At 36.0% G+C, this 21959-nt stretch overlaps 1 pseudogene; it reads left to right on the top strand.

The window, feature by feature from the left end:
- The window catches only part of LOC135276022 (uncharacterized), a 43304-nt pseudogene that overhangs the window by 15706 nt on the left and 5639 nt on the right, over positions 1-21959 (top strand).

Below are 21959 nucleotides of genomic sequence, written 5' to 3'. Positions count from 1 at the left end.
TTGTCTGTGTAGCTGGAGTGCTATTCAGGCCTGTCTGTGTGACTGTTGTGCAGGCCTGTCTGTGTGATTGTCAGGGAGAATTGGCCTGCCACAATAGCATTGTATTTATTTGTTATTGCCAGTGAATAGCCATCATGTCAAAACAAGATGAGAAAAGTGAACTTCAAATGTCATACTTTTAGGCATAGTGGAGTGTAGATTGTTTTGTTATTAAATTAGAGGGCAAATCATGGTTTTCATTATGCACTGACACTACAGCTGTGCTAAAATAATACAAATATACATTAACATTACTAGGTTGAAGATCTATCACAATATTTCCAATTCACAGGAAAGCAAGAGTGAGATAAACTAGAACATTTAATACCATTACTGTAGAATTTCTTTACAAAAATAAAAAATTAAAATGAGGCCACTGAGTTTTGAGTGGTTCATTTGTTAATCAAGTAAATAAATCTGTTTATTAATACTAGGTTACTTAAACTGAGTTCGATTGCAGTAACTGAAGGAATGTGTGCAGAGAAAATACATGTATTTAAGACTATTAGCCCTTTGGGGAGAGCAGTTGTTCAAAGAGTTAAAGACATTGAGAGTGACATCAGTAGTCAAATATAAAGCAGAGAAAAATTCATTTCAATGTTTTTTTTCCTTGTCTCGATGAGTCAGTGATGTTACTGATATTGCTCAGTTGTTTTTTATTTAAGGAGTCAATACTAAGTTTGAAGTGTTTAAATAATTAGTCTCTATGAATAGTCTGCAAGTTATAATTACAGGGGGAATATTTTCAAAGAATTTGAGAAAAACTAACCAAGAAACTTGAAATGGAATTTGCTAAGATTTATTAAAACTCATTGTGATAAAAATATGTGTGAAGGAGAAAAAAAGCTTAGTTGGCCAAATTTACAAATCTTGTCAAAATGTGGAATGTTTAAGGCCTATTCCTGGCATTATTCATTAGCAAGTTCTTTGCAGAAAATATTTGAGTCTACCATATGTCACTAATCCAATAGTATCAATAGTGAACTTCATTTACTCTTGTGGGTTTAACCATCATCAGTTCTGCATTTTTTTGGGTCAGAAATAGAAATTTAATCTTTTCTCTTGCCCTACTAGGCAGCAGTTTGATAACTTAGTAATTAAGTTTATGTGATACTTCTGAGTTCAGGGGAAAATTAAAATTTTTCAGAATGAGAAAAATCAGCTTCAACTATTAAGGAACACTATATGGCTTTGAAATTAATGCTTGAGGTAGATTTCATAATGTTTCTTAATGAATTCCACTTAAAATTACAAGGCAAAACATCACATACATGCAAATATTATACTGTGGTAAAGTTATTTTGATGACAGTTAACATTTGAATCACAAGTAATGTCAATCAGTTCTCATGTTTTCAAATGGTAAAACAAGAAGTGAAATCTCCACTCCTACACAGACTTGCAGTGGTTGTAATTTCCAAGATCAAATTATAGTTTCAGCAGCACTTTTGGACCTCAATTCAAATTCAATTAGACATTCATTTAATTGTGCAATTGAGGAACTTTCACCTTACCTTCAATTGGAGATTATTAATGTAATGACATGCTGAAAAGCAAATATCAAGAGAAGAATCTAACAGAATTTCATAAATGCTTTCTAATGATGAATATGTTCAACTAAAATAATATGTGTATGGATTGACATTACTATTGGGCAGTACCCATCTGTGTACAAAGACATTTTCAAAGATGAAATTTGCAACTGATCATTGTTAACAGATAAACATTTATAATCGGGTTTGATGACAAGGAGCACTAACTTTGAACCCCAATTAAGCAAAATCTTATCTCCTAAAGAAGGGAAAGAAGAGTTCGATTTTTCTTATTAGTAGACTTGTATTATAACAAATTATACTCAATTATTATATTTTAAATTTTTTCTATAAATTTGTTTTGAAATTAATTTTCTCTCTTGGTATGTAAGTACCTACATAATATCTTTGATTTTAGTTCTAGGACTACAAAGCCTAAACTCCTGCTCTGGCAGAATGTTCTTTGAATATATATATGGTTGAATTAACCTTTTAAGTCATGGTAGAAATATATATGAATACTTACATTCTTTGTGGACTCAATTGCAGCCTAAGTCCTGAAGTTTTCTATATATTTTAAATTCTTATTGATAGGTCTTTTACCTCTGAATATGGAAAGCAACATCAACCACTATGCAGTTTGATGATGAATTATTAAATACATAAAATTTAAAAACCCAACTTATCCAAGCATTTAAACAACAATTGCAAGTTGACTAATTCCCTGAAGCAATTTAAATTATACTCAAACTAGTACATCTGATGTTTTTTTAAACAGGACATAAACTATATACAAATACAATGATTTCAAAACTATTTCTAGAGTTATGCTTAAACCTAAAACATCAGCACCATGACTTTAATTTATACTTGTGTATTAGATCCTATATTTTCCAAGTGTTGTACTTATTTTGATAGCTTCCTAGGGTCTTATTATTTTGATTTTTTTCCCAGGGATTTTGTAATTTCATGTGATGTCATAGGAACTGAGTATCAAGTTAATTATTGGTTGAGATATTAGACCTGCTTATAGGAATATTACATGGAGTCCATTTTCTTTTTACAGTGAAGTTTTATGTATTGTACCATGAGATTCTTAAGCACCTATTATTCATACTGATTTTAACTTTTGACTGGTGTTATCACAAAAATAATTTAGTCTTTAAATTTCCCATAGCCAGCAGTACCTGAGCCATTGTCCTGTTATTATATTTTAATGCCTGGGTATGTTGGCATTATTAAAACATATTCACTCCTTAAAGAATTTTACTATAATTAGTAAGATCATCTAGAAGATTTTTTTTCTCCTAGGAGATGATTGGCTCTGTAATTATCCCCTCTATTTAGAAATTTAGCCAATCCATCATTTTTGATACACAGCCAAACCTTTAATTTACTTGGTAGTTGTGCACAATCACAGGTGCTGATGAAAACATTGAGCACTCTTTTTTTCCAGGTTACTGTATGTGACCATTGGTGGGTAATTCTCAGTCCTCTCTGTTTTGGGTACTGTATCTGCTTTCCCCAGCACTATTCAGTTATCTCACTGTCCCCTTCCCTATGTTTACTGTTGTGCCTACACAGAAAAAAATTCATAATTTATAAAGAAATATATCATTAATAGAAGAAACAAAGGGTATTATATGTTAAATCCCTTCTACTCATTAAAATATAGCATATATTCTATTACATTATCCTTTTCTATTACAACTAGCTTTATAAACACCTTCTATTACCCTTTATTCTTAGAGTATCAGCATGAACATAGGACCTTTCACAGGTTTAATATATTCCAATCAACCACAATATAACTATTACATATTTGAAGCTCAGATTGTCACAGTCTGGTTTTGTGTGAGCCTTTGAAAGCATCCTATTGTGTTGACATTCTTGAAAGCATCATTGCTCTCTGGCAACAACAGGATGTTCCAGACTCTCCTGATTTTTTCCTGCCCTACATGTAGACACAACCTCCTTCCACAGAAACAAGAGTTCTTGCTCCTTACGGTAAAGAATAGTATTAGGTACTGTAGTCTGGATACTAGCAAAACACATGAGAGTGAATGTAGGGCAAAAGTACAGCTACTGCAGCTGTTGTTGGACTGTTTTTGGTAGTAATGGAGCTGGAAAATGATATGAATTCAAATTTATGTTACTTATTTAGCATCTTTTACTGCTATACCATATCTATGTTTTTAAAAACTGTACTGAATATGGTTTCATTGACCACTTACCTTTTCTCCTATGTTAACAGCACACTAGAAGGGTAAGAGAAGGAGAGACTGATGAAGGCTGGATGCATTGGCCGCTTCTTGTTAGTGGTTCAGGGTAAGAAATGTTGTTGTACTAAATTGTAAGTATCACACAAGAGTTGATCATTTATTCATTTAAGCCTACTAAGTGCCAGGTTTTATACTAAGCTTTAATGATGATGTCTCTGCTCTATGCAGTCTATAATCTGGCAGTGGAAGCATTCATGTAACTAGTAATTTTATAAATATTAACTGAAATAAACACTTTGAATGAAACATTCAGGGTGTGTTGAGAATGTATTACAGGAGCACTTAACCTAGATCTGAGGATATTAGAGAGTTTTGATAGATGTGAGCAAGGAAAGGAAATGGTATTTAGCATGTTGGTGGTAAAAACAGTGAACCATGCTCAGAAGGAACTCGCTGTATTTGGAGGCATTAAGTGACCCACCCAGAAATGAAATTGTAACCATTGAAGGTTTGTTATTCTTTAAGAAATAATTTATTTTGCTTCCAAAGCTTTGCGAATTTACAAAAGAAGTCCATGTTTACAGACAGCGTTCATTCATACTAAGAATGCAAAAGAGGGGAGAATCTGTGCCACCATGAATGGCAGCCATAACATCAGTGTTTGTCAGCAAATATACCTGGACCATTGTTTAAAATATGTTCCCCTAAACTTGCGTAATTGCCTCACAGATCCTGCATTATTATCCACAGTCTCACATTATGTATGTGGGTCATTGGTATGACCATTGGACACTGGAATGATACAGAGGTTTCTCTGCAGTATGTTAATTTTTTTTCTCCAGGGTAGCTTCTATGAAAATGAAAATTTCAGCTTACCTTTTGAGGATAGAGATCATGGTTTATGTTTTCTGGCATTCTCAGCTCCTCAGCATGCTGTCTGTATGGAACAAGCACTTGATGCATGTCAGTCGATCTGTTGGTGTGCTGTAATGGCTTTTGACAAAAGGTACCCTTTAATTGGTTGCTTCATTCTTAGGACCATACTTAGTGCTTCTTTGGTTTTTTCATTCTTAAAACTAAGGTTTTGCCACTGTATATTAAAAAATTACAGTTTGTGGTATGCAAGTTAAGGAGATGATGTCAAAGGAAGAGACTGTTCCAGGTGTGTGAAGGCCAGTGAAGTGTTAATAAAGTCTGAAAAGTAACCTGGCTTCCAGTGGATTGATCATCTGTCAGAATAATTACCTAAAATCTCTAAGTTTTAACTAGAAGGAGTTCATTAATGGATAGATCTTATCCCATCTCTCTGGTGTGGCAGGTGAAGATTTGAAGAAAGAGTGATGTGGAAGCATTGCCAGGAGTGTGAGAAATCTAAATGTATATTTATTTCCCCCTGAATGGGAGAGGAAGAGACAACTGCTAATCCTTTTCATTTTATGGTGAGTTAAAAGTTTTCTAAAATACTGTCTCCTATCTCTCTTTGAATTTGTATCACAACTTTCTGAAGTGGTTCCCTCCTCTTTGTTTACTGTTGTGCCTAAACAGAAAAAGTATCTATTCTTAATTTATAAAGAGATATATCATTAATAGAAGAAACAAAGTTCTTATAGTAATACTCTTTTACTTATTAAAATATAGCATACATTGTATTACTTTATCCTTTTATATTACAACTAACATTATCAACACCCTTTATTACCTTTTATCCTTTGAGTATCACTATGAACATAGGACCTTTCGTGGGTTTAATATATTCCAATTAACCACAATATAGCTGTTACATACTTGAAGCTCAGATTGTCATGGTTTCGCTTTGTATGCCCTTGAAAGCCTCTATGGTGTTGACATTTCTTGAAAGCATCATTGCTTTCTGGCAACAACAGAATGTTCTGGATTCTATTGATTTTTTTTTTTTTCTTACCCTAGAAGTAGACACAGTCTTCTTCCAAGGAAACAAGGGTTCTTATTCCTGAAGTGGGCTGTTGGCAAGGGGTGGGGTTTATGACTTTACCCATTTATCTAAAGAGTAAGGCATAGGAATTTGTATTCTTTGCCTAAGGGCACATAGTGTATCACCAATAAAACTGAGGCTAGCATAGAACTCTATGCTAAATTCCAGAAAAGGCTTATATGATCACCTTATTAATTAAAATGGCTCCCTCTGACATCACACACTCCTGCCTCCCCTGCCTAATTTTTTTCTCATAGTACTTACCTCTTTTTAACATAGTATGTAAATTACCACTTAAATTATTAATTAATTGTGATTCTTCTACTAGAACGTAAGCAGTACGAGGGAGGGAATTTTTGTCTGTTTTGTCTACCAGTAAAACTGAAGCATCTAGAACAATGTCCTGGACATAGTGGGTGCTCGGTCAATATTTGCTGAGTGAATGCACATGAGCTATAACAGAAGTTTTCTGGAGCTGGACTCAACTGGTCTTATTGTCCATCGGATCACTCAGTAGCCATCCTGAAGTTTGACTTCTATTATGCCATTATATTGGCATTATGAATTATTTATTTGGGGTAACAAATTGATGGAATGTTGAATATCTTTTTTTTTTTTTTTTTTTTCTGGAGACAGTCTCACTCCATCACCTAAGCCGGAGGGCAGTGGCACAATCTTGACTCACTGCAACCTCCTCCTCCCAGGTTCAAGCAATTTTTGTGCCTCAGCCTCCTGAGTAGCTGGAATTACAGGCATGTGCCACCATGCCTGGCTAATTTTTGTATTTTTGTTGGAGACAGGGTTTTGCCATGTTGCTCAGGCTGGTCTTGAACTCCTGTGCTCAAGTGATCTGACCACCTCAGCCCCACAAAGTGCTGGAATTACATGCATAAGCCACTGTGCCTAGCCTGAATATCTTTATTATTATGTCCAATGGAATCCTAAAAAAAATGGGAGTATTGGGAAGCTAGTGGTTTCATGTTATTTCTCAAAATAATTATATCACCAACTCAACTGGCAGAGCTAGACAGTCATTTAATCCAGTCATAATTTTATATGCATGAGGAAACTGATTTAGCATGGTTAAGGAACTAGCCTAAAATTGTATTGTTATGTAGAGTAGAGCTGAAAGAGTAGAATATTTTAATTTTTTTAATTTCACAAGTTTAGGGATCCTTCCCAGCATTCTCTGATGGCCTGTATTAGAAGCCCATACCCACCCAATGCCTGCAGGGTTAGGGTTCTCCTAAGAGCAAGGGTGTTTCTGGAATGGGTAATGGTGAGGGTAGGAGGAGCGGGAATATGTATTGAGCCTCTCCCACAAAAGAATTTAAATGTATGACATTGATTTTGAGGTGACAAAACATTTAAAGTACTTATTTAAGTTTTATCTATGGGACCAGTAAGGTGATTTTCCCATCATGTTCTCAGGGTACCGTAAAACACATTTTTTTCCTGTTTAATTTTCCGTGTACGTTTGTTAGCTGGGATGAGTCATACATTGTAACATCTTTGAGGCAAGGGTCTGTGTCTTCTAAATTTACTAATTCTTCACAGTGTCTGTTATATAGTACATTATCATACATCTTTGATATCCAGTGGTCATATGAAAGTTGAACAATAGATAAGAAACATTTGCATAATGAGAACATTGATTGGCCCTGTTAGTAGTGAACATTTCAAAGAGAGTAATTAAAAAGAATTGCCCAACATTGTCTTATCAACTTTTTCCACCCGAATGATTATAAAGGTAGACTAACATAGAGATGAGGAAAATTTCTTATTGGAACTTAGTAGCACTGCTTTTTCTCCTTTACCAGCATGGTATAAAGAAGAATCTACTTGGCTCAGTTTTTCTGAGGAAAACAATATTCTTTTGTGATTGGATATATTCCAGGAAGATAAACTCAAGTCATATAATGAAGAGTTATATATTCAGTTTCTCCCTTTAACAGATATTGCAATCAGCAGCTCTTTGTACTTGCCAAATGTGTTATTAGTTATGTCTAGCCCTTGTGATGGAGATAAACATTTCAAAGAATAAAACTTGTGGCATGCCCTAGTGGGAAATAAGTGCTGGAAAAGTTATAAATATGTTTTCATTTTAGTTTGTGGTGAAAAATAGACCTGCCAAATGTATAATGGTAGAATACAACAGAACTTTATTGCTTGTATATGCAAGAGTTTTAGATGGGTGTTTTTCCCTGGCAGGTGGGTTTCCTCTACACTGACCTGGGGACCCAGGCTCCTTCCATCTAGTAGATCTGCCCCCCTACCAGGGCATCACTGCATCCACCTGCTGAAAGTGTGAGGGGGAATACTGGGGGATTACCTTCTTTTTTTTAAATGTCTGAGCCTGGAAATGGCACACAGCATTTCTGCTCATAGTCTGTTGATTAAAACTCAGTTGCATGGCAAAACCTGACTGTAAGGGATGGTGGGAAATATAGACTAGTCATGTGCCCAAGGAAAAGATGTAATGGATATTTTTCATGATTTTCCTTCCTCCTTCCCCTTTTCTTTCTTTTTAATTTTTATTTTGAGATAATTTTAGACTTTAGACTTGAAAGTTGCAAAGATATTCCCTGAATAACTTTCTTTCAGCTTCTCCTTATGTTAACATCCACATAATGATAAAAGAATTTTCAAAACCTGGCACAATACTGTAAACTATAGACCTTACTTAGATTTCACTAGTTTTTCCTGTAATGTCATTTGTGTGTTCCAGAATCCAATTCATTTAATTGTCACATTTCCTTAGTCTCCTCCAATCTGTAATAGTTCTTGTCTTTCTGTTTTTTATAATCCTGTCACTTTTGAAGACTCAGTAATTACCGTTCAGTAGTTTTGTAAAATGTCACTCAATTTGGGTTTGTTTGATGTTTTCTCATGATTAGAGTGAAATTAAGCATTCTAGTGAAGGCTACCATAGACTGAAGGGGATTTGCCCTTCTCAATGAATCAAATCAGGGGTATGTGATGGCGATGTGTATTATAAGTGATGTTAACCTTGATAACTTGGCTAAGGTGGTATCTTCCCAGAATCCTCCACTATAAAAATCACTATTTTCCAGCCAGGTGCAGTGGTTCACCAAAAGTGCCAGGCACAGTGACCCTAAAGTGCCTGGAATCCCAGCATTTTGGGAGGCCAAGGTGAGAAGATCCCTGGCGCCTGGGAGTTCACGACCAGCCCAGGCAATATGGCAAGACCCTGTCTCTACAAAAAAATTTTAAAAATTAAAATAAAATTACTATTTTACCTTGGCAATTATCAAATATTTGAGAGAAATACATTAAGAATATGCAAATATTATTTATAGTTTACCTTTCAATCAGTAATTTTAGCACTCATCAAGGGATCTTGCTGCAGCAGTTATTACTGTGATAGTCTAATGATAATGTTCTGCTTCCTTCATTAAAAAATAAAGTTTTGGTGGATCTGACAGTTATATAGATATTAAGAATTCTTGCCCTCCTCTACATGTCCCCCATTTTGGAGATTAAAGTAACTACGATTTAAATGATGTTAAGCCATCATTTTATATATATATGTGTGTGTATGTGTGTGTGTGTGTATATATATATATATTTTTATTGCACTTTAGGTTCTGGGGCACATGTGCAGAACATGCAGGATTGCTGCATAGGCACATACATGGCAATGTGGTTTGCTGCCTCCATCCCCCTGTCACCTGTATCTGGCATTTCTCCCCATTTTATTTCTCCTCAACCTCCCTACCCCCTGCTGTCCCTCCCCTGTTTCCCCCCAACAAACCCTAGCATGTGATGCTCCCCTCCCTGTGTTGATGTGTTCTCATTGTTCAAGACCTGCCTATGAGTGAGAACATGCAGTGTTTGATTTTCTGTTCATGTGTCAGTTTGCTGAGAATGATGGTTTCCAGATTCATCCATGTCCCTGCAAAGGACACGAACTCATTGTTTTTCATGGCTTCCTAGTATTCCATGATGTATATGTGCCACATTTTCCTTGTCCAGTCTATCATTGATGGGCATTTGGGTTAGTTCCAGGTCTTTGCTATTGTAAACAGTGCCGCAATGAACATATGTGTGCATGTGTCTTTATAATAGAATGATTTATAATCCTTTGGATATATACCCAGTAATGGGATTGCTGGGTCAAATGGAATTTCTATTTCTAGGTCCTTGAGGAAGCGCCACACTGTCTTCTACATCAGTTGAACTAATTTACACTCCCACCAACAGTGTAAAAGTGTTCCTATTTCTCCACATCCTCTCCAGTATCTGTTGTGTCCAGATTTTTTAATGATCGCCTTTCTAACTGGCATGAGATGGTATCTCAATGTGGTTTTGATTTGCATTTCTCTAATGACCTGTGATGATGAGTATTTTTTCATATGTTTGTTGGTCTCATATATGTCTTCTTTTGAAAACTGTCTATTCATATCCTTTGCCCACTTTTGAATGGGTTTGTTTGTTTTTTTCTTGTAAATCTGTTTTAATTCTTTGTAGATTCTGGATATTAGCCCTTTGTCAGATGGGTAGATTGCAAAAATTTTTTCTCATTCTGTTGGTTGTTGGTTCACTCTAATGATTGTTTCTTTTGCTCTACAGAAGCTGTGGAGTTTAGTTAGATCCCATTTGTCTATTTTGGCTTTTTTGAAAGGATTGAAGGATAAGGGACACTGTCACAGCTTTGTAGTGCTTAGATATGGTGCAAATGGGAAGCTTGCTGAAATGGCAGTAAGAAAACTCGGGTTTCAGTTACAATTCTACTATTAGCTGAATGTAAGGAGCTGTTTTTACTCTAATTTTCTAATTTGTAAAATGAGAGTAATTCTATACATTGTCCAAGGTAATGTGTAAGGATGTAGTACTTTGAATTACTAGGAAGGTTAATATCTGTTTTATGAATTTGGGGTATCCTTATTATACCAATTAAAATATAGATATTATTGAAGTGGCAAGCCTACTTGTGCTTATTTAAGAGGAACAAGGCTAACATTTATTGTACATTTACTATGTGCAGGCCCAAGCTTTGAATCCATTAACTAATTTGATCCTCTCGGACTTTTATGAGAGCAATGGTATTAGCCCCATCATATAGATGAAGAACTTGAGGCCCAGGGAGGCTAAATAACTTGCTCCAGGCCACACAGTCAATAAATGATGGGGTTAGGAATTGAACCATGGTGGTCCAGCTCCAGAGTTTGGACTCTTTACTACTTCACGGTGCACTTGTGCCCTGGTTGCAGAATGGATGTTCATCTAGTACACACTATTGTGGCCATACTAGCTAACTACTTCTGTTCATAAGTGTTTAAGTTCTTAAATATTTAAGTAGTTAAATATTTTGTTAAAAATTTATATTTATCAAGGTTGTTAAATAGGTTGTTAAATATTTTGGGTATAAGCCTGGGCACTGGTAAATAAAAATATTCATATGTCCTAGTTATGTTTGAATTGAACATGTATTCCATTTGAAAGTGTAAGTGAACCTGAGGAAATATTTTTGGTTTCTATGATTGGAAGCACAATAATTTAAACATTGAAGTGAAAACAGAAGTATTGGACATGTATTTGTTAATTCTTCTTCCCAATTTTGAGGCATTAGTCCATGTTTGTCCATGGCCACAACATATGAGTAGTATGGCTCTTGTTTAAAGGTGATTATTAGGTGTGTGATTGGATATGTTATAAGGAAATCTAAGTATGGTCACCGATTTTCTATTCTATACATCTGGCACTTGCTTGGTAATTTGGCTCCTATCATAGAATCTGGTTCAGTTTACAATTCTGCCTATTTTCTTCCCAGTCTGCCAAGCATTTTTTAATGGTCTGAAGAACTCACTGTATTTCTGAGGTTTCTGTGAGAAACTGGTGTCCCCTTTATTGGTGGGAGTGTGGGAGTCCTCTGGACTATCCCACAGAATTACCTTTATATGCATTAAAATGATTTAAAAAATATTCCTGCTTTCAGCTGTACAGCTTCAATTCACCTTGAACCCTTTACATTTATATTAAAGGCATGAAGTTCTGCCGGAAATAGAAGTTGTAGGGAAAGCTCTGACTGACAGTGGGTGAGCTGGGATTTTGTTTTGGCTCTGACAGTAACTTACTCTGTTTCCTTGAGGAAAATACTTAGCCTCTTTGGGCTCCTTATCTGCAAAGATCAAAATGACTGTATCCAGCTGCAGCTTTCTTTGATTCAGTGCTTCAGTGAGTTTTAGTTGTAGTTTACTTAATGATTTGCTTGTCTCGCCATTTAAAGGAATGCTAAGCACAGCCCCCAGATAATGCTTATGACAGAAGCCTGCATTTTCACATTTCCAAGAAAGAACAGTAAATGGGGGTGTAAAATTTTTTTTGAAGATTCATGTAGTACTGTTGTCTGATAAGACCAAAAAAAGTGGTCACACTATATTTCATGGAGTCAAAAAGACCACTCATTTTAAAACATATCTCATTTTTAGAGATATTAAAATGTGGAAAAATATGTATTTTGGATTTGATCAGACATGGTAGGAAAGCCCCAAGGTCGTCTCTCCATCACTTGATCATAGATTAACCTATAGCCTTTCTGGAGCCAAGGCTTCCTGACCTAGATGGGGGTCTACATTCTTTTTTTTATTTTTTTTATTTTCTTTCTTTTTTTTTTTTTATTGAAAGAAAGAAAGAAAGAAAAAGAATAAAGAAGAGAAGGAAAAAGAAAGAGAAAGAGAGAGAGAGAATGGGAGTATTACTTTCTTGCCCAGGCTAGAATGCAGTTTAATAATGGGTATTGAAAACCTCTTTTATACCAATAATTATACTTGATGTAAACAGGAAGGAATAAGGGAAGAAAATAACAAATGAGCAGCCAACCAATATTTCATTTAAACCTATGAAATGCTATGCGATTACTGAGGAGTGATTTACTTCCAATTATGTAGTCACTTATGGAATAGGTGTGAGGTGGTAATGTATGTTTTATGTATTTGAAGTGGAGAGTTCTATAAATGTTTATTAAGTTTACTTGTTCCGGGTCTGAGTTCAAGTCCTGGATGTCCTTGTTAATTTTCTGTCTCGTTGATCTATAAAATCGTTAGCTTTTCTTGTTACATTGATCCTTTTGCCATTATGTAATGTCCTTCTTTGCCAATTTTGTTCTTTGTTACTTTAAAGTCTACTTTATCAGAGGAGAGAATTGCATCTCCTGCTTTTTATTTGTTTATTTTTACTCTCTGATTGGTTGATAAATCTTCCTCCTTCTCTTTGTTTTGAGTCTTTGTGTATCGTTGCATGTGAGATGGGTCTGGATGCAGCATAGCAATGGGTTTTGGCTTTTTATCCAATTAGAATATATATAACTTTAATACTAGCATTTGATGCTAGCTGGCTGTTTTGCCCATTAGTTAGTGTAAATTTTTCGTTGTGTTAATGTTCTTTTCTTTTTGATATATTTTTGGAAAGGCTGATATTGGTTGTTCCTTTATATGTATAGTGCTTCTTTCAGAAGCTCTTGTAAAGCAGACCTGGTGGTGGTGAACTCTCTAAGTACTTGTTTGTTCGCAAAGGATTTAATTTTTCCTTCGATTATAAAGCTTAGTTTGGCTGGATAGGAAATTCTGGGTTGCAAGTTCTTTTCTTTAAGGATGTTAAATATTGGTCCCCACTCTTTTCTGGCTTGTAGGGTTTCTGCTGAGAGATCTGCTGTAAGTCTGATAGGTTTCCCTTTATGGGTAACCTGACCTTTCTCTCTGGCTGCCCTTAGTATTTTCTCCTTCATTTCAACCCTAATAAATCTGGCAATTATGTGCCTTGGGGTTGGTCTTCTTGAAGAATATCTTTGTGGTGTTCTCTGTATTACCTGGAGTTGAATATTACCCTGCCTTGCCAGGTTGGGAAAATTTTCCTGAATGATATCCTTACATTCTTACCATATGGTCTGTCATACAGCTGCTTATAGACAAGCCAGAAATTTGGACTAGAATGTAATTGGCTAAGTGTGCCCACCTAGTGTGGCTGTGTTGAGATTTGAAGGCTCAGCTCATAGTTGCAATTTCAATGAAGATTTGCCTTCTTACTTTCTCAGATACAATCAGTCTTCTGTATACTCACAGGACCTTGTATATATTTCTACATAACACTTAGCACATTTTGCTGTAGTTATTTGCTTTTTTTTCTGCCTCTCCTCCTAAATTATGTGCTACTCAAAATTCTCTTAATGTTGTACAGTAGTGGCATACAGCCTGAAATATAGTAGACACTCTTATTGTGTTTATTAAAGAAGTAAAGGTAGGAAGGTAGGAAGGAAAGAAGGGAGACTGACTGTTCTGAGGATTATAGTAGGGTTTTTAGATTACTCAGCGACCATTCATCACCATGAAAAAAATATGCAAAATAAATTTTCTGTAAAGATTAACTTTTAGGTAACAGGATGATTTCATAAACTATTAGGAAAATTACATTATTAAGAAATAAGATTGATTTGGGTAAAAAAAAAAAAAGTTTACTAGGCTAACCACCCCCCATCAGATGTCAAAGAGAACCAATGTCATGGAAGAATATTTCGACAAAAGGTGCTTTGCTCCAATACTAAACTGGCTTTGTGATTTGAGGCAGTTACCATACCTCTCTATACCTCAGTTTCCTCATCTGTAAAATGGAAATAATCATAGCATCAGATAATCACTGTAAGAATGATATTACATAACATTTGTAAAACACTTAGCACAGCACCTAGCACTTAGTGAGATAAGGAGATAAGTGTGAGTTATTATTGTTACTGTCTCTGTATGTGTCATCAGTGTGCAAAGAGATGAGGACAAAAGGAAGTGTTTTATGGGTTTTTCATTTGGCAATCCTTTCAAGGACTTTTTTAACTCAAGATTATAATTGGATAGACAGTTTCCTTATTTCATGTCCTTCATGTTCAACTCTATACAAGTACTCCCTTACTTAAGAATCCTCATTCTTCTCCTCTGGGATCTCCCAGTTTGCTAGAGCTATCTTTTCCTCTCCTCTCCTTTCTTTTTCAGTGATTTGTTTGTTCCTTTTTGCCAGTGGACAGCTCAGCATTTGAAATGCATGAAGATGCAAATAAAATAGTTTGTCTATGGGGATGATAAACACTGTCTCTAGAATGGTAATGTGGGGATTTATACCTTGTGATTAGTTCCCTCTAAGACCTTATGCAGAGCTCAGGCAAGAACCCCTCTTTAGATCAGCTCTTCTTAAGTGACCCTCTTCAGAAAGATAGCATCTCCTGCTCTGAACATTTTCTGATTTGCCCTCTCTCATGAACTCTAAACTCACACCCCATTTAGCTCTTCAATGGCCCAATTCCTTTTGAATTGTTGCTTATAGTATTAATAAGTGCTTTTGACTTAATGATTGTTAGAAACAGGTAAAATATATGCCTGTTAACTGGGGCTTTCTAGGGGCAGTATCTTATTCATGCCAATCATTGAACTGCAGACAAGTTAAAAGGGGAAACTTTTTTTATTTTTTATTTTTATTTTTGTTCAGCTTGTTTTTCATTGCCCTTCTTTTAACATTTGCTTTATCAATCTGGGGAGGCAGAATAATAATTTTTCCTCTCCTCTATTTAAAGGGATCCAGGGTTTTTCCAAACTCCAAGTTGTAATTCACTGGTCATGAAATCAATATAGTGGGTTTGAACTGGCATTTAAAAATTAATACAATAACAGATATTGTTTTGTGAAACTTTTGTTTCAGTAGTGTGTATGTATGTATATATGTGTGTGTTTGTGTATGTACATATGTACATGTACTGGATCACAGCAGGAAATGTATTTCTTAATGTGGATACAGTAAAAAAAAAAAGTTTGAGAAGCACTGATCAAGGCCATTGATTAAGGAAGAAATATTAATGTCTAACAAAGCATTACCCTTAGTTATATAAAGTTATATGCTATCATTTTCTTTTGCAAATGTAAATGTGACTTTAGAGGTGTGTGTAAATGTAAGCTTTTCTTTGAGAATGCTGGATCATCAGTATTACATTTTAATGATCTGGCTGGGTGTTGTCATGAGCGCTTATATAGTCCCAGTTATTTGGGAGGCTGAGGCAGGAGGATCTCTTGAGCCCAGGAGTTTGAGGTCAGCCTAGGCAACATAATGAGACCCCATCTCTAAAACAAAAAATATAATTAATTGATCCTGAAATGATATGCAGTGATAATACTTTGATTTAGTGGAATGACAGGAATCAGGAGAAATTCTTTCTACATCTGCAATTACAGATAATAATGTGGCTTTCCACAAGTCATTGCTCCACCCTGGGCCTCAATTTCCTCATCAGGAAAGTGAAACATAGAAGTTAAGCTAGAATCTTTAGTATTCTTTATAATGCGGAATTTCTGTGTTTATATCTTAAGACTAGTTCCCCTTAAGACCCTTAACACAGAGCTCAAGAAAGACTCTTTAAGCCAGTTATAATCTTAAGAAATGTAGTACCCTCTGCTCTGATCATGTCCTGATTTAAAATGAAATAATTAAAATATAAATTTTGAATATACTTTAAAAAATAACCCTTTTTATCATGTTTGTCAGTCAATTTTAGTTGAAGTTAGTATAAAGAGAAATTTAAGAACCGAGAAAGGAGGCAATATTTCTAATATGTCATGAGTAGAAAATTATGGCTTTCTAATTTTTCCTAGTGAAAGAAGAGGCTGTGGTCATGGGTAAGCATTTTCCTGGTGTGTCTCTTGGTCTGCATCATTACTACAGCAGTAGGAGTGCTGATTCTCTCCTTGGTCTATATTAGCAACTCATACAGACATTCATTTCAAACCTGAAGCCTGGCTTCTGCAAGCAATGATTTCCATAGTGTAAAAAGCTATTGATCCAGGATTTCAGTTTCTTCATTACTTACCTAAATCCAATGTATGAAACACATACATTAGGAAAAATAATTATTCTCAATGGCAACTTTAAAATCACCTTTCCATTGCATGTTTGCCAAACTTTCTTCTCTATTGGAAGGAATGAACTGTGAGCCAGAAGGATGATGGAAGGTGAGATATAGAGAAGAGGGGAGAGTTGTGTTGATGTTGGCCTCAGACAGAAATGTGCTTCAGTAAATAGTTCCATGTTTGACTAGAGTAGAGAATTGCAGGTGGACAAATGGAAATTATTCTATTCTCTTGCCAACCTAGGTGTCTTTTTTTATGTCTAACAGGATCTACACTGATAATGCTGCATGTATTACTATTGCCATTCCTGGACTCTTACAGACTTCTTCCTCCTCTTCCTTTCTGGAACTCCAAAATTCACCTCACCACCATTGATTGCCTTTTCCCTTTTGCCTCCTTCTTACTGTATAGGTCATGGTGGCCTCATGCTCCTTAGGAGATGGACTCCGTGCTTATGGTGGCTTATTTATGGTTTTCCAGGTGTTTGAGTTCCTTGGTGGTACAATCCGGTGAGCCTGGTACAGGAACAATGTCAAAGATGATCTCAGCAATGAAGAAGAGGCCTTTGGCACCAGCTTGAACAGTTGGAGATCACAAATGACATTAGGGACCCTTAGGATAAAAAGCAATGGCCTCCTGGCCCTTCACTGGCATTTCAATGCCAATGAACATGGCTGCCTTGCTCAGGTATAACTAGTTTGCCCACACTCTGCTCTTGAGCATCTGTGTTGTTTGTCCTGGAGAATATGATTTTAGTCGTTGCAAAACCTGCTTAACTAAGAGATAGACAATTATTTAGGCTTTGCCTATATATTCGACTAGATTAGTTAGCCTTGAAGTATTGGTCTGTTTGTTTAAATTATTTTTGGCATCACTTTGAACTCTTCAGTATGAAATCATTTTTCACACACTATTAAAATAAGATCACTGTTTAGTCCTCTGAGCCAAAGCTAAAACTGGCAGCTCTGATCTAATGATCAAAGAAAATAGCAGCTTTTCTCTAAGGAAAATAACAGCAAGCAGAATAACAAATGAGTTTGCAGTGTTCAGCCTGGAGTCTCTAAGATCAGGCCAATTGGGTGCCATTTTGTGGTTCAGACTTTTCAGAATGTTCTTGAAGTCTAGTGAAATAGAGATAGCTGGAGGCAAAATGAGTGTCCTTACTTGAATTTAAAATAATTCATTAATTCTCAAAAGTATTTATTGGTGTCCTTCTGCATTCCAGACACTGGGAAGCAGTAGCAACTAAGCCCTCACAGAACTTTCAGAGTTTGGTCTTAATCTGGTGATTTAGTTAAAGATGCGTAGCCAATTTTACATGATATTTTTGTTGTAGTTAATAAAGCCCTTTTTTTATTCTTGGAAAATGCATTCAATTTTAGAACAGAAAGAGAGATTAGAGTTTCCTTTGTATGAGACCAAACTCTTCTTTTTTTCTCATATGAGAATAGGAGCTCAGAGAAATGAGGTGGTTTTTCTAAAGATAAACTGTGGTCATTGGATTCACTGGGACACAGCTCATGTTTTCTGACTTCTTGTCTTTTTCCACATAGACAAAATATGTAAAAGAGAATAATCTTTAAAAAAGATTTGTTTTCATGGCCTTGACTGAGCAGTGGCAGAGCGGTAGGAAAAAAGGCAGCTCAGTAGACTTTCCTGGAGGAGGACCCCTAAAAACAAACTCCAAGCTAGGGAAATTGGTCTGGAGCCTTCTCTGGTAGAAAATAGGCCCTGGGACTCAGCTCAGCCCGAGGAAGTTGTTCAGGCAGTTCTGAGAGTTTATAATGTGAGCTATATGGAGTTGAATATTCTCTAGATACCCAGATAATTGTGGGATTACTGTTTCTCAAAATCAGGATAAGAAACCAAGCAACAGCATGTGAAGAAGTCCCTCTACTGCACTCGTCCAGGGAGATTGCTTCTGCTTCTGAATGTCTTTATGGAAGCTTTTCAAGGAACCCTGAGAGTAGGGTGGGCAAGCTGGCTGGTGTGCCTGGCTTCACCATGAAGATCACATTGACTCCTATGCTATCTCTGCTCTGTATCTGGAATAATAGGTGCCCTGATATGAATAGGTACACATTTGTTGCTCCTTGCTTGTGGTTGAAGAGTGAGCTCTTTATAGGGTCACTTTTCCCCTGCATCATTAATACCCATCTGGATTCAAGTTATATATGTCTGTATAGATAGAACAAAGACTTCTTTTTCATCCACCCCTGAGGCTGCTCCACTATGTGACCATGAGTCTCTGGTAAAACAGAAATAATGGTATCTTCTCTGCCTACCTCAGAGGGTAATACTGAGGAACAGATTAGAGAATGAGAAAGTATAGAATTTTATATAAGCAGAATCAAAATATGGTTTAGTATTCATAAAAAGTATAGACTTTGGAGCCAGACTGCTTAGGTCCAAATCTTGGCTTTTCCATTGACTAGCTAAGTAATCTTGGAAAAATACATTATCTCCAAAGTTTTCTCTTTTGTGAAATAGGCATGATAATATTACTGTGCTTCATAGGATTGACATAAGGAATAATCATGTTGAATCAAATAAAGTGATCAGATGAATACCTGACATATAATAAAGGCACTATAAGTTAGGTGTTATTACTAAAATTGTATGCAGACTTTTTCTTATCTGGAAAGCACACACATATCTGTATGCATACATACACACAAACACATGCTTTCGTATCTGTACAACCAACTAAGAACGTGCACACATTCTACCCAAGTGGCTTCAGTCTTTTTAAACTTTAAAACATGTAGTCTTTGTCTTTGTTTTGTTTTTTGAGACAGAGTTTCACTCTTGTTACCCAGGCTGGAGTGCAATGGTGCGATCTCCACTCACTGCAAACTTTGCCTACCCGGTTCAAGCTATTCTCCTGCTTCAGCCTCCCAAGTAGGTGGGATTACAGGCATGTGCCACCATGCCCAACTAATTTTGTATTTGTAGTAGAGACGGGGTTTCACCATGTTGGCCAGGCTGGTCTCAAACTCCTGACCTTAGGTAACTGCCTGCCTTGGCCTCCCAAAGTGTAAAACATGCAGTCTTACTAGAAGGCAATATTGCCCATGAGAGGGCAACAACTGGTTATTGAAGGAGACAAAAGTCTTACCATTTTATGCATAAAGAATAGATATACATACAGTATATAAACAATAGATGTATACAGTATACTGATGCACAGTATTGAATGGTATTAAAATTGCCTAGGATGGTGATAGACAAGTCCAAAAGCATATCTTAGAGGGAAGGTAATGAAAAGATGTTGAGAAACATTGCTCCAAAATTATGTTGGTTAGTTTATCTGTTTATATTTTAGGGAACAGCATAGATTGGGGTGGTTGATGATGATGGTGAAGTAATTACCACATACAATGTTACAGCTGGCCAAGTAATCTTCTTCCCTAAAAATATACTATACTGGATAAAGAATGTGGGGAATGAAGACTGTTTCTTCTTGCTCTTCTTTTCCATACATGATGAACTTCAGACCTTGGATGTTGATGACGTATTTTTTTCTGCAACTGAGACGTTGATTCCAGGTCACTTAAGGTAGGTACCATATCTGAAAACACATATCACCCTGAAGATATGTATTGCATAGGCATAAAAAGGGCATGAGTGTTTGTGTTTCTAGGGCAGCAGTTAACTAAGTCCAGGGGAAATTGACTAATAGGTATATATAATAACAGTTGGATAATGGACTCAAAAGTACATCTTATATTTCTCCTAATGACAAAATCTTGTTGAAATTGAGTTGTTTTTATTTTCTTTTATGAAAGTTTTCCATAGGGAACTATAATGTATTGGCAGAAAGATTACGATATAATTAATAGAAAATTTGCTGTAATTTGTATTTCTGAAGAGTCATCAACTCACCCATTCTTTCTGTGGGAGGAAGTTTGCTATAGATAATGTAATCATGTTTTCTTAATTTCATACAGAGGAGCCCATACTTTTCCTAAAGAATTGCAGTTACAGTATCACTGGGGAGCGCTCACTGATAATGCTGGTTGCAGAAGGTAAGGTCTTGATTCAGACAGTGCATCAACTGTTGGTGAAGAGAATTGGTGATGGCTTATGATTGGCAACTGGAGGGAGGTAAGCTTAGAAATTTATATAGTGAGTAAGCTTAGAAAATTTATATAGTAGTAAACTTAGAAATGTATATAGTGAGTTTTTGAGATCTACCTTTAGTGGACCCTAGGCTAATGCTATGGGGAGAAGTAGAAGAAATAAGTCATTAAGTAGAGTATTGGCAAGTATAGGAAACAACGTGTACATTTCCAGGAGTTTATTTTAAAAAACCAACACAATTAAACCCAAAATACATTGAAAACATTGGGGATTTTCATAAATATCAGAAGCCTTAGGATAATTGAGTTCAGCTCTTCTGACTAGAACATGAAAACCACACTGGTGCTAATGCTACTCTATCCTCAGCTATCAACCCTTCTATTACTAAAATTTGTAGAATGTTTCACAAATATATTATGTGGTTCCTTATGTATTTCAGCCTGAAGGTGGAGTTAATTTCATTAGAACATTTCATAAGCAAAAATAAGATCAAGGGGTCAATGTTTCTTCCAACTTGGCAGCACTGGTTATGAAAGCTAGTTATATGCAGTCTCCAGGCAGCCTTGTGTGGAGATTTTCTTTGACATAAAAGGTATAGTATGTTATTTTGTGAAGACTGTAGTTAATTATTTATATATATGATAATATATGTCTATTTGATTGACATGTGCTTTTTTAAGGTGGGCCATAGTCAAGAGAAATTTGAAAAAACACACTTCTCAAGAGAGTAGGCAATTTAAGAAGAGGCCTGCAGGCAAAAGAGAATGTGACACAGGATTCCAAAGTACGAGGGGTGTATTGGCGCCCAGGGGTTCTGCAAGAGAAGCTGGAGGAGGAGTCCAATCATGCAGGTTTTGGAAGCTGTGCTAATGAGTTTCTACAATAAGTTGATTGAAAAGAGGAGCAATTGAGGGTTTTTAAATAAGAGAGTGACAAATTTATTTTGCTTTTTAAAGTGATGACTACTTTGGCTGAATTGTAGAGAATGGATTAGAAGGGGCCAGATAGGAGTCAGGGAAATGAGTCAGGGGGACTTTTGAAGTCCTTCCAGTAGGGAAAAACTGCATTACAGCTGTTGTGAGAGGGAAAGAATTGGTGTAAAGCAAATAATTCAGAGGTAAAGTAGACAGGACGTGATCACTGACTGACCTGAAGGGTAAGGTAGAGATTGGTGTTTAGGATGACTCGTTTTCTAGTCAGGTGCCGTATAAGAGTTTATTCTAAAGAGGACACTC

The sequence above is a fragment of the Aotus nancymaae genome, unplaced genomic scaffold (genome assembly GCF_030222135.1).
Source record: "Aotus nancymaae isolate 86718 unplaced genomic scaffold, 86718_ANA_hifiasm-v0.15.2.pri h1tg000020l, whole genome shotgun sequence".
Lineage (NCBI taxonomy): Eukaryota > Metazoa > Chordata > Mammalia > Primates > Aotidae > Aotus > Aotus nancymaae.
Note: the sequence above shows the minus strand (reverse complement) of the source record. Positions and strands in the feature narration are given on the sequence as shown.